Raw genomic sequence first — 12,946 nt, 5'->3', positions numbered from 1 at the left:
AAACCTAAGGGGTAACATTAATAACTAAGCCTATGAAGACATAGTTTTGAATGTTGTATTTATATGAAACCCATCATATGTTGAAGGAATTTCAGATAATGAAGAAATTTCAGGTAATGAACGAATTTCAGCTCTCAGCATAAACTCAAAGTATAAGGAATCTCAGGTTAAACTTAAAAAGTTAACTTTCCCAGGGACACACCCTGGGAAGAACACATTCCAAAGACTTACACATACATTCCAGGAGAAGGGTCCAATATAAGAGATACTAAGGAATCTGGGCCATTAACGTAATGTACCTGGTTAAACAGAAGCCACTTAGCTAACACTCACTGTTATAAAGTGCAAGTCTGAGTTAACTAGAAACCTGGCCTGGGAATGGTTCTTTGAAATCAGCCTTCATGGTTATTGTTTAAAAGGTAATTGTATAACAACTGCCTTCATGAACTCTGAGGAAATGGTACAAATACTGTTCTTAGCTTTGGCTCGGGGTTCCTCTTGCCTGTGTGCAAGGAAACCCCAGTGTACTTTTTAGCAATAAACCTCTTGTTATTGAATCGAATCCGCTCTTTGTGAGTCCTTGTGTGGGAGCGCAACCTCCTCCACCACCACCCCCCTCTTTGGATCTTAGGGTCCAACATTTGGAGGTCCCACCAAGATACATGTGCTCTCTCAGATGCCACAGCTCAGAGATCAGAGTTCCACTCGTTTGAACAGGTCTGTGTGCTGTCTTTCCTTTCTTGTGTTTTGTGTTTGTGAAGTGTCTGGGCATGCCATGGAGAACAGTCTGTTTTGGACCCTGGGAGAGGGTCACGTTTTGTGTTCTAGGAACTCTTCTGTAGTGGCCAGGTTGCGGAATAGACATGCAAAGGTCACAGGACACTGGAGGACACTCCAGAATCCCTCTGAGAGGTAGGATCAGAAACAGTTCTGGTTCTTCTGTGTCTGAAGGTGGTCTCATAGCCACCTCCACCTGAGGCAGCATCTGTTGCTCTCTTGTGGCAGTCTTGTGTTGAACATCCTGTTCGTGCTGTTTGTTATTTATGCTGTTGGACTGATGATCCATTTTAACTGACCTAGCATGGGGCAGACACTGTCAACCCCACTATCTTTGGTTCTTAACCACTGGACTGAAGTTAAGACTAGAGCTCATAATCTGTCAGTAGACATGAAGAAACAGAAATGGCAGACATTGTATACCTCATAATGGCCATCTTTTCAGACATGGTGGCCACCAAAGGGATCCTTCTTTCCAGAGAAATTTGGACAGATTAAAGGGAGAATTTTTCAGAAGAGTCGCAGTGGACATCCCCTATATAACTGTCTGGGAAGACTTGATTCTCTCCAACCCACCCCTATGGGTCCGCGTATTTGTTTCACTTTCAGGCTCTCTGAGGACAGAGTTGCTCGCCTTGAAGGACAGTAATGAGGAGAGGGAAACCTCACGTCCCATGAGAGAAGGAAAAGAAGATCTTACCAGCCTCAGATGCTGACCTCCTCTTGTTAGATCTCCCTCCTCCTTACCCTCCAGTGCTGCCCACAATTGTGATCCCAGCCCCGCCTATGGGGTATATGGGGCCACAGCTCTGGTGGAACAACTGGTTCCCCTGTTGGAAGGGTGCCAGGAGAGTCTGGCTACCAAGATTCAGAGTATGCAGTCGGTGACTTCCCCCCCAGACCAAGGTCTTGCCTCAGCAGGCGTATGGGCCCCTGACCCCCAATGATCAGGGCAACCAGCCTCTCCAGTATTAACTTGGGTAAACCAAGGTAAGTCATTTTTCATGTCATAAGCATCCATTCCACAGAAAAAAAATCCCTGCTTCTTCTTCGCCTGAAAGCCTGAATGAGTTCGCTCAAGAGGCCATGAAGATCAAAGGAACTGTTGTGGACTCTGTCTTTTTTTAAATATATAACTGGTAGATTGTTGTTTATTCTTTCTCAGACTTCTGACTACATTGACAGCTAAGCTTTCACTGATATAATCTGTTACCTCATTATGCAAACTCAGTTTCCATCAGTTAAATGCTTCATATTTCCTCATCTTGCTATGCCACTGTCCTAATATTATCTGAGTTCCTATGAATTTGCATAACTCTAATAAAACATCTCACTATAAGAACCAATAAAGATGCATCTTTAAGACTGCTCAAGTTGTTAACTCATGCTGTTATCTTTTTTGTAAACTTATAAGCCACAGGAAACAATCTCAGATCTGCCTCTCCTGGACCCAATGCAGGTAAGTAAATCCAGATAAGTACATCTGCCTAAAGTTCCCACTTATTACCTATGCCAAAGGGTGAAATTCCTCTGGGTTTCAAATGTACATCTTAGAAAAAGTTTTCTTTCTCCCAAATGTACTTAGTTTTCTTCCCTACAACTCGCCAAGTTCAACTGCAGCCAGAACAGCTCCAGAGAAGCAACCTCCAGATGTTCCATCTCCTGTCACACACACAGATGCTTATACTGGACCTGTTCCTTCTGACCTATTCTCAGAAGGCTCCATAGACCCTTTAGAGCAGCAAAAAGCCAACTCTCCTACGCCTGGACAAACATCCCCCATACCCATTCTTCTAGACTCCCTAGAGGCATGTGGCCCCTAATAACAGAAGGAAGTAGCCAGATATAAAGACTACCCTAGTCATGCTCCGCCATCACCTGTTTCTAATATTTTCTTGTTCTTGTTGTTTTCAAGACAGGGTTTCTCTGTGTAACCTTGGCTGTCCTGGAACTCACTCTGTAGACCAGGCTGGTCTTGAACTCAGAAATCCATCTGCCTTAGTCTCCTAAGTGCGGTGACTAAAAGTGTGCCCTACCAATGCCTGGCCTAATTTTTCTTTTTTAATTAAACCAAAATGGGGAAATGTTAGTATTCTGTCTAAACTCCACCCCCACAGATATGTAGCAACGACCAGGCATGTTCTTTCCAACATTTACCTGGCAATAGCCAGGTAGGTATACCTGGCCCAACTATAAAAGGGGCTGCTTGCCCCCTCCTGTCTCTCTTAGGCTCATGGTCCCTCTGTCCCCTCACCTCTTACCCCTTCCATTTCCCTTTCTCTCCACATGCTCATGGCCAGCTTCTAGTCTTCTGTCTCTGTTTCTATGTCATTGTCTCTGTGTCTCTATCTCTTTCTCCCCCTGTGTCTCTCTCTCTACCTCTTTCTTCCTCTACTACTCTCTGAACTTCCTCCCCAGGCCCTGAATAAATTTTTCTATACTATACCATCATGTGGCTAGTCCCTCCGGGGAATGGATGCCTTGGCATGGGCCTGCTATGACATCCCCTTCCCCAATACCTCACCAAACACCCACAGAATATATACTCTTTCTTCTTGTCTTTTTATAAATAAATCAACATGTACTTTGCAAAAGACTTTTAAGGTAGTCACACTTCATCTTTATTGTGCTAAACAAATGAAATACTTGTTACTAAGTAATTTTTTTTCCAAAATGATGCTGCATTTAAATATTCCTGAAGTAAAGTGCTCTGTGGTCAGAATCTAGAAGTTTCTCCCAACATTAGCTAACAAATCTGCAGGGCAAAAGTGTATAGTTTACTTTCCAGTTTTAATAACTCAGAAATCCCTGTGCTCATTCAAGCTCAGGATTTAAAATGCCCACCAAACTCTACCATGAGATATTTACAATCCTGAAAATCCTACCCCACAAAGAAACCCTATACAAAGCCTGCCTCCCTCTCAGTTCTCTTCTGCTTTCTCACCTGAGCAGAGGCACCTCCCTCCAGTTTTCTTCCCAGTCAATTTCTTGTGGTTTGTTGTTCCATGGGGGTTTGTGATCTATTTTGGCTCCTGACTGCCAGAAGACCTTTTATTTCAGAGCTCTTAACACTTCAGCTGGGACAACTTTGCCCTGGAGAAAACCCACAACACATCTACCACCAGTGCTGAGATTCTGACAGACTGATATTGAAATAGATTTCTTTTTTTGGCTAGAGGATTGTTACTAGTGAGACCTAGTGTTTGCAGAAACCCCCACACTTATATCGCCTAACCAGTACACCTCAAGCATACCCTTTCATTCTGTCCAGTAAACTCAGAGTTAATCACAATCATACTTTCCCATTAAGATATTAGGCATTATTAATTGGATATTTCATTTACTTACATTTCAAATGTTATCCCCTTTCCCAGTATCCCCTCCAAAAACTTTCTATCCCATCCCTCCTCCACATGCTTCTATGAAGGTGCTCTCTCAACCATCTGCCCACTTACCTTTCTTTATATATAATGATTCATAAAGAATATACTTTGTAAAATCCAAGAAAATCTTTTAGTAGCCTCTACTCTTCTCTCTGTCTCTATGTCTTTTTCTCTCTCCTAACCTCTGAATTCTCCTCCTCATGCCCTGAATAAACTTTTTGTATACTATACCATCATGTGGCTGGATTATTATGTGCAGGATTTGCATGCAGATCTTGCAGGAAGCCTACCAGACATGTGGTACCCATTTACTAATGTCTGCAAATTAAATGTTAATGATGATGTTAATAGTGTGCATCAATGTCAGTAAAAGAAGAAGACATTGAAACACAGAAACACAATTTGACCAAAACTGTAGGAAAAGATCCCAGTCTGTTCAACAACAAATGTGGTTTGTCTCACTATAAAAGTTGGTGAATTTGAATGGCCTGTGATTGGCAAGGATCTAAGGAAACAGAAGCAGAGAGAAATAAGAAGTTTGTAGCTGAGAGTATGGTTATTGGTGGTTCAAATGGGAGGTGCTTGTTGATTGACAGTAACACCAAGATTCAGGGCCCTGAAGGTAGTGAAACATAGAGGCAAACAGGCAAAAGACATTCTCAAGTTGTCTCCACAGTCAAGAGATGTCACAGGTTTATAGAGGCAATAGTTACACTCAGTGCTGGCATACCAGTCCTCTGGACACTTCACACAATAATGGGTATGTGATAGAGAAAAGAAAGTATCATCACTGCAGCTTCCACATTTCTTATCAACAGGATACTTCACAAACATAGGTGGGAGAAGCTATGCAACATGCAGACTTTACATCTGAGTGTGCAACTGAAGGGCATTGGTGGACATCAACAATTGTATTTGAAAATGCCCATCACCTTCACTGATTAAAATCAAAGAAATATATATTTTTACATTTTATGTACCTATGTGTGGATGTTGCTGTCTTATGGATTTTGCTAGAAAAAAACACATTTCTTAGTACATTCTTGTACTAATTGAATGAAGTAACCCTCCCAGTGAATAGTCATTCTACAGCCTTTGGAAAAGTAGTAACCCATTGCTCTCACAGGAGAACAGTTGAAGAGCTATGGCTTGTTTCAAAAGCTTTGCCAGGACTGCCTGGCCAACATACCAAGCTGGCTCATTAGAAGCTGTTGCAAAAAGTGGATAATTTTGTGTCAAGACATCTGGACAAACCGAAATACAATTTTGCAATGAACAAGAACTACTTGTAAAATGGGGAGGCAGAACATGGTTCAGAAAGACAGGTTGGAAGCAGCAATGGACAGAATCAATTCTCAGATGGTGAGCCCAAACTAAACCTTATCTTCAGGCCACCCACTGAGAGCAATACATATGATCCTTGCCACCCAGGAAAAAGAATCTATTCCAACTTCCTCTGCAGGTCATACCCCAAAAGCAATAGTGTACCTTAGGTTTTTTCAGTTACATGATTTTTCTCGGTATTGCTCTTTAACTATTGCTTCCTTTATGCATCATTGCTCCAATATCTTACTCATGTCTATTCCAAATGTTTTCTAGTCATGAAAAATTTCATTCCTTGACTCAACTGCTTTCATATTTGTTCCTGTTTAAAGCAACATCTCCTGTAACTCAGCCTTTCCTCATGCTCTATAGTTAAGACTTGCTGTCTTAGTTAGAGTTTTACTGTTGTGAACAGACAGGTGACCCAGGCAAATTTTTAAGGACAATATTTAAATGGGGATGGCTAAACGTTCAGAGTTTCAGTCCATCATCATCAAGGTGGCAGCATGGCAGCATCCAGGAAGCCTCTCACATCCCAGGACTATAGGATATTCTAGAGGTTTTCCCCCAATGTAGAAGTAGGTAGACAGGTGGGGGAGTACCCTCACAGAGGCAGGAAGGAGGGAGGAGGGCAACATGGGGCTTGTGCAGGGGAAACTAGGAAAGGGGATAACATTGGAATAAATAAATAAAATAACCAATAAAAAATAAATAAATGAAAAGACTCCAAGAAGACTCCCGTGTTGTGAATCAGATAGCACAGATAGACATAGGTACAAAGGGCTCCAGATCAGGTAATAGGAACCATACATTGATAATAAAATATATATATAAATATGTGTGTATGTATGTATGTATACACAGAGAGAGAGAAAGAGAGAGAGAGGGAGAGAGAGAGAGAGAGAGAGAGAGAGACTTAAAGATGAGAAACACAAACACAGTAAATACATCTGGGCTTTCTGGAATGATATTTTGAAAGATTTGATAGGGATGGATTTAAAGGAATTACACATCTCATCATTTAGTGAGTGGTACTTCAATATTCTCTTGATTTACTATGTCTTCTCAAAAGAAAAGGCCTTAAATAAAAAAGAAATTGTGTGCATTGGAAAAGAAATTAGAGGAAACACTAGAGAACTTCAGAGATGAGACTGAGGAACAGAGCAATAAATTAAGACTTGGCAACACTGCCTAGAGGAAACACTAGAGCTAAAGGCTCAGGATTTTGTCAGTCAAAATAACAACAGAAAGGGGAGAATGAAGGCTGGAGACAGGAGCTGGAAGAGATGCTACAAAAAAGGATTCAACAGTTCACAAATCAAAAGGAACAGAAAAGAGATAGAGATAAAATTTGACAGCAAACTCTAGAGGATAATTTACTAATGCGAGTAAATCAAAATAAGTTAGATGCTTCAATATCAGAACTACAATAGAAAGAGAAGCTAAAATTATGGAAGCAAGGCCTAGAACAGAAGATATAGGAATTTATGGAGCAGCATGAGAAATTTAAGACTCGTCAATATGGCCTAGAGGAAAGAATAGAATTGAAGACACGGGAAATTATAATTCAAAATAGCAGGCAGAAAGATAAAAGTGAAGGTGGGAGACAGAAGCTGGAAAAGATGCTTGAACAAATGATAAAAGAGTTCAGAGATCAGACTGAGAAGCACAGAGAAAGTAATGAGGATTGGGAGAAAGACTTGGAGAATAAACGTTTAAAATTAATCAATCAAAATAAAATGGGCATCAGAATATCAGAATTACAATATAAAGAAAAATTTAGCTGGTGAGATGGCTCAGCAGTTAAGAGCACTGGCTGCTCTTTCAGAGGTCCTGAGTTCAATTTCCAGCAACCATGTGGTGCCTCACAACCAACTGTAGAGAGATCTGATGCCCTCTTCTGGTGTGTCTGAAGACAGCCACAGTGTACTCAATTACATAAACTAAACAAATTTAAAAAAAGGAAAGAAAGAAAGAAAGAAAGAAAGAAAGAAAGAAAGAAAGGAAAGGAAAGGAAATATACTCTTGCCAGTCGGTGGTGGCACACACCTTTAATCCCAGCACTTGGGAGGCAAAGGCAGGCAGATTTCTGAGATTGAGGCCAGCCTGGTCTATAGAGTGAGTTACAGGACAGCCAGGGCTATTCGGAGAAACCCTGTCTCAAAAAAACCTAAAAAAAAAATTTTAAATGTGAAGGCAGAACCTTGAACAGAGTATACATGAACTCAAGAATAAGAGTAGTGACAAAAGGAGAGCTATGAAGCATGGAAACAGACCTTAAGGGGAAAACTTTAGTTTCCAGTTAAACAAAATATTTAGGTTACCAGGCATTTGAATGGCAACCCATGGATGCATTACAACTGACAAAATTTAAGGAAAATGTTGCAAATTTTGAAATGCATGTGTCATTTGTACAACAAATCCTGACTTCTTGGGCTATTAAAAATAGGATAATCCCCCAACACTAGAAGGACATGACAAATGAAACGCTAGAACCTGCATCACATTTACAATGTTTCTCCTGATAGAGAGAAGAGGCAAAGTAGATAGCAAAAGAAAATAGATCCGGGGGTAGAGAGACTCCCAAAGATCAGCTGCTTGGTGAAGGTTGCTCAGGTGATATAGCGGTGCACGTTGTATATGATGAGGAAACTTTGGCATTGAGTCGATTGGCAGCCTCAAATGCCTGGGACAAAGTTGCAGAATCAGGGAAGACTTGAACCATTTCCTCAAGTAATGCAAGGTCCAAAGGAAACCTTCCCTGACTTTTTGCAAAGGTTGACCTCAGCTGTGGAAAGGAACGTATCAGATCCAGCATCAAGAAAGGCAATAACTGAGTCTCTAACCTTTAAAAATATGAATGCTGGATGAAAGTAAGTAATTAGACCACTCAGAACAAGATCAGCATTAACAGATGAGTGGATCAGACCTACAACTGATGTTACACCTCATTCACCTGATACAGTGTCTATAGTAGAAGCTGCCACTAGAGAGATATAGATGACCCAAGATTTCAAATGTTTTAACTGTGTTGTTCAGGGTTATCCCAGTAGTAACTATGGAAAAATGCAAATTAATTCCAAAAGGAGGGGCCTATGTATCCTGATATGTTTGGCAAAGGCTAACATTTGGCTAGGCAATGTAGAGCAACCACAGACAACTGGGGCAGTACCTTACCAAAAAACTCCCAGGGGGGATTGCTACAGGTCCCAAAGACAGACAGGGAGTGTTCTCTTCCTCGGGAAAACTAAACATCACTGCTTTAAAAACAGATATTGTGAGACAACATAACAAGGCTTAGGCTAATTCTATAGACAATGCAAAAAACCTAAAAGGGGCCAAAACTGACCATTTTGGAAAACTTCTATAGAACATAAAAGGCCAACACTAAGAATGCCTGTAAACAATATTGCGATTGAAGGAATGGTTAACACTGGAACAAATGTCATCATTATCTCTCCAAAATCTTAGCCTGAAAGTTCACCACTTCAAGAAGTAGACATCCAATTTCAAGAAGTTGGGATTGATTTTATCTCAAATAAAGCAATGAACCAAATGTATTAAATGTGGAGAACCTGAAGGTCAGGTAGGAAAGTTGAGGCCGTACATGGCTGATGTAGCAATTGATTTATGGGGAAGGTATCGGTTACCGCAGTGGAAAACGCAAATTAATATCCTCTCAGTTTCAAAGTCTGGACATGAAACTGGTCAAGCTCCTGTTAAAAAACTTTAATCATTAAGGAATGGTTTTGGTTTTTTTAATGGTTTTTGGAGACAGTGTTTCTCTTGTAGCCCAGGCTGTCCTGGAACTCACTCTCTAGACCAGGCTGGCCTCGAACTCAGAAATCTCCCTGTCTCTGCCTCCCAAGTGCTGGGATTAAAGGCGTGCACCACCACCACCCGGCTCTTTAAGGAATGTTATCAAAGGCATTTACAGATTGTCTAGGCTGTCCATAAACAAGATACAGCAGATGCTGACAATTTAGCTCTACCTCAAGGAGACACTGATGATAAGACACCAACAGCCTTACCACTAAGGTGGTGGACTGACCAACCCATTTGGATTCATCTATAATCTATGACAAAAAAAAAAAACACTACAGTCATCAGAACAGCTAGTTCAGGAGCAGTTGGAGGCTCAGCATATAGAAGAGTCTACCAGCCCTTACAATCCTCCAGCATTTTTCTTTTTTATCAGCAGGAGTCAAAAAGCCTTTTTATGTTGTTCCAAACCTTTTCCATGAACACTTTATCAAAAGCAAGAATGGGTACATACTTGGACTCATTGATCTTGGATATACTTTTTCCGAGCAGAACTGAATAGTTTAAAAATTTGTTGGATCAGGTTCACTCAGTGTAACAGGTCAGCCTGAGAACTATGTTTTACTTGATAGGGTGTAATGTAAATGACATGAATACAGGGATCACAGGCAAGTAGAGACAGATATCTAACAAGTGCCACCTTCTCAGTCAAAGGTCTGAGGGGAGCGGGCTTCATCCCTTTTTTCCTTTTCCCTGGTTTGTCAGATGACCCATACTGGCATTCATCCGGGTGTTGTGAATTCCTGTGGAAAAAGACAACGTATCCTCACTCCTGTGTCAGAAAGGGCGCAAGTGACTGCCATTATGATATTAGGGGATCTCTACACTGTACCAAGGGAAAAGGGGTATTCCTGGGTAGGAAAGTGATCTGTCCCCTGAACCTTCACCCAGCTGATACTCTGTTCTGGAAGACATCTGTACTCCCTGTGAACATCTATGCTCCTGCACCATCCCCTTCCCCACATCCTGCCTTTTTGTGTATATAACCCCTGTGTGAAAAAGTAAAAATTGCGATTTGATCAGACTATAGACAGATCACCATTCTTTGCATCTTTGCCTGACACCCCCCTTTCAGGTGACCTCCCCATACCTCTGTTTAATGCCCTGCTGGACAGGAATTTTTGGCACCCAATGTGGCGTTTCAAGAGGAGACATTTTGGCCCCCAGCATTCAGGGGCTCCCTGAGAACACAGAAGAGAGACTGCCAACTCCCCCAAAGAAGGTAGGCCTACTAGGTTTTCGGGAGCATTGAAGGTGGTTGCCCAGATTGCATGGAGGCACTCCCAATCTCGGAGCACTTTTTAGAGTGACTCCCCAAAGGAGCACCTAAGTGAGACTTCCCCTCTCTACTCCCCGAGTTGCTTGAGAGCACTCCCACTTAGATGGATACCACAGTCCACCTAACTGTGGGACAATCCTTGGGAGGATCAGAGTGGCATCAGCCATGAGGTAAAAGGCTCCCTGGGACAGGCATTTAGTGACATACTAAAGGAGGATGTCACCCTGGGCGCAAGGAATTGGGGTTTAGAAAAGACAGGGGATAAACCTTCTCTACACAGTCACTCTTTGTGACACGGCTCAAGGAGCCTATCTTCAGAATGTGAGGAACTAGACCTAAAAAAAGGATCTTTAAAAATTCTTTGCAGCTGGGCGGTGGTGGCACATGCCTTCAATCCCAGCACTTGGGAGGCAGAGGCAGGTGGATTTCTGAGATCAAGGCCAGCCTGGTCTACAGAGTGAGTTCTAGGACAGCCAGGGCTACACAGAGAAACCCTGTCTTGAAAAACCAAGAGGAAAAATAAAAAGAAAACAAAAAGAAAAAAAAAGATGTAAGTCAACTATTTGTCTAATATCACCACAAGACAGTGCATCTTTATAGATCTAAGTTTAATAATAATAGCTTGAGACATCAATTTGATATTTTTAGAGATTATATAAGTCAAATTACTAAATTTGATTTTACTGTCCTCAAATTTTTCATAATGGTGGTAATACTTGAGGACTTATACCTAATCAATTATGGTAAGTAGATGTTATTCATTTTTAATTTTAGAAAATTAAAATATGTATGTGTGATTTAACACCTTTTGAAGATTTCTAGTTACAATTACTTTAACAGGAAAAACAATCAAAAGTACAATTACTTATTGCTTACATTATCTTTTTATGCTTGGTGTTCCATATCATATTAAAATATAACAAAACTGTTGCAGAAATTTGAGATATTTTTTTTGACAATTTGGTATTACCTATGTTACTGGAATTCTTTGTAATTCTCAAGGACAGGGTATTGTAGCACAGATATTGTGGAACAAAAAAATAGTGTCTTTATGACTCTCTAAGTGTGAGAGAAGCAGCTGCTGGAACTTTTGCCCTGGTTTTACTAAGAACTCTAAAAAAAAAAAGAAAAGAAAAATTGGCTTTTAAAACAAAAGAGGAAGAGTTACACCCCCAGAAGGAGTCTCCCAGAAATACTCTCCATCATGCCTTGTTCATTCTCAATTTTCTAGAACATAAGAGAAGAAACATACCTCAGAATACAAACACAAAGACTCAAAACTACAGCAAACAGTACAGGAAAGGGCAACATTAATTAATCTATTATATTCAGAATTAAGTCAACACACTGCATCAGTGAGAACACCATTCATGGACTGAATATCATTTAGACAGGACAAAATACGTGCTACAGAAAGCAAGTGCATCTGCTGGAGAAAAACAATTCAGATCAGACCATTCACTCTGTTAACACATATTCTGGATGGACTCTCTGGTGGTGCCATTCACAGAGTCAAAAACTGCTATGCAAACTGGGGCAGGGGACAGTTACCAAAAGCCATACATAGATTACTGTCTTGTGAGCTACAATCTCAATCTGCCAGGTAAGGAATGCCACTGATATCATAGTAGCAAGACTGTCTGTGGGTAACAGAAGGTATTCTGGTTCTAGATGAGGCTAGCTCCATGGGGGGAAAAATATCTATCTATATCTATCTATATCTATTAAATTGAGAATCTGGCCAAGATCCAAGAAGGAATCTCACAGGCCCTAATACAGAATCCACTATGAATTTTTGCTTCATATTTGTATGGCCATTGTCACACCAATAGTCTGATGCTGCTTTCAGTATGGGTAAAATAAACTGTTTTCAATGAGCAACAGCTATTTCAGAGCCACAAAACTAATCAAATATTGACATCAACAGACTGCTGACTGCACTGCCTACATGAGAAATCCATATCATCACATCTATAATTATTCTCAGTGAAATTTTCAAGGATCATTAATGAAATAGAATCTGGCAAAATCACCTTCACGTTCTCATTCTACTGGCAGGTGAGCCCCCATACTACCCCTTGTTCAATCTTTCTAACACACCTGGATACTTTCTTAGAGTCTCCTTGGCCTTTACCATCCAGGGCGCTCAGTGTTGTTTTACAATTATGCAGATTTGGCTGAGTGTATGGAGACCTGAAAATGGGAAAATATGGTACAGAAAGAACATGGAATTTTTCATGGAATAAAAATGAAGGATATCAACACCCGAAAAAAGGATGAACACGAAGGAAAGAGAAGATATCATGAAAATGTCTCTTTTTGTCTGAGGATTTCAGTTTACCCTATGAGACATGAGAGTCAG

This window comes from Grammomys surdaster, unplaced genomic scaffold (genome assembly GCF_004785775.1).
Source record: "Grammomys surdaster isolate TR1022 unplaced genomic scaffold, NIH_TR_1.0 126551, whole genome shotgun sequence".
In the NCBI taxonomy this organism is placed as follows: domain Eukaryota; kingdom Metazoa; phylum Chordata; class Mammalia; order Rodentia; family Muridae; genus Grammomys; species Grammomys surdaster.
This window is presented reverse-complemented; position numbering follows the sequence as displayed.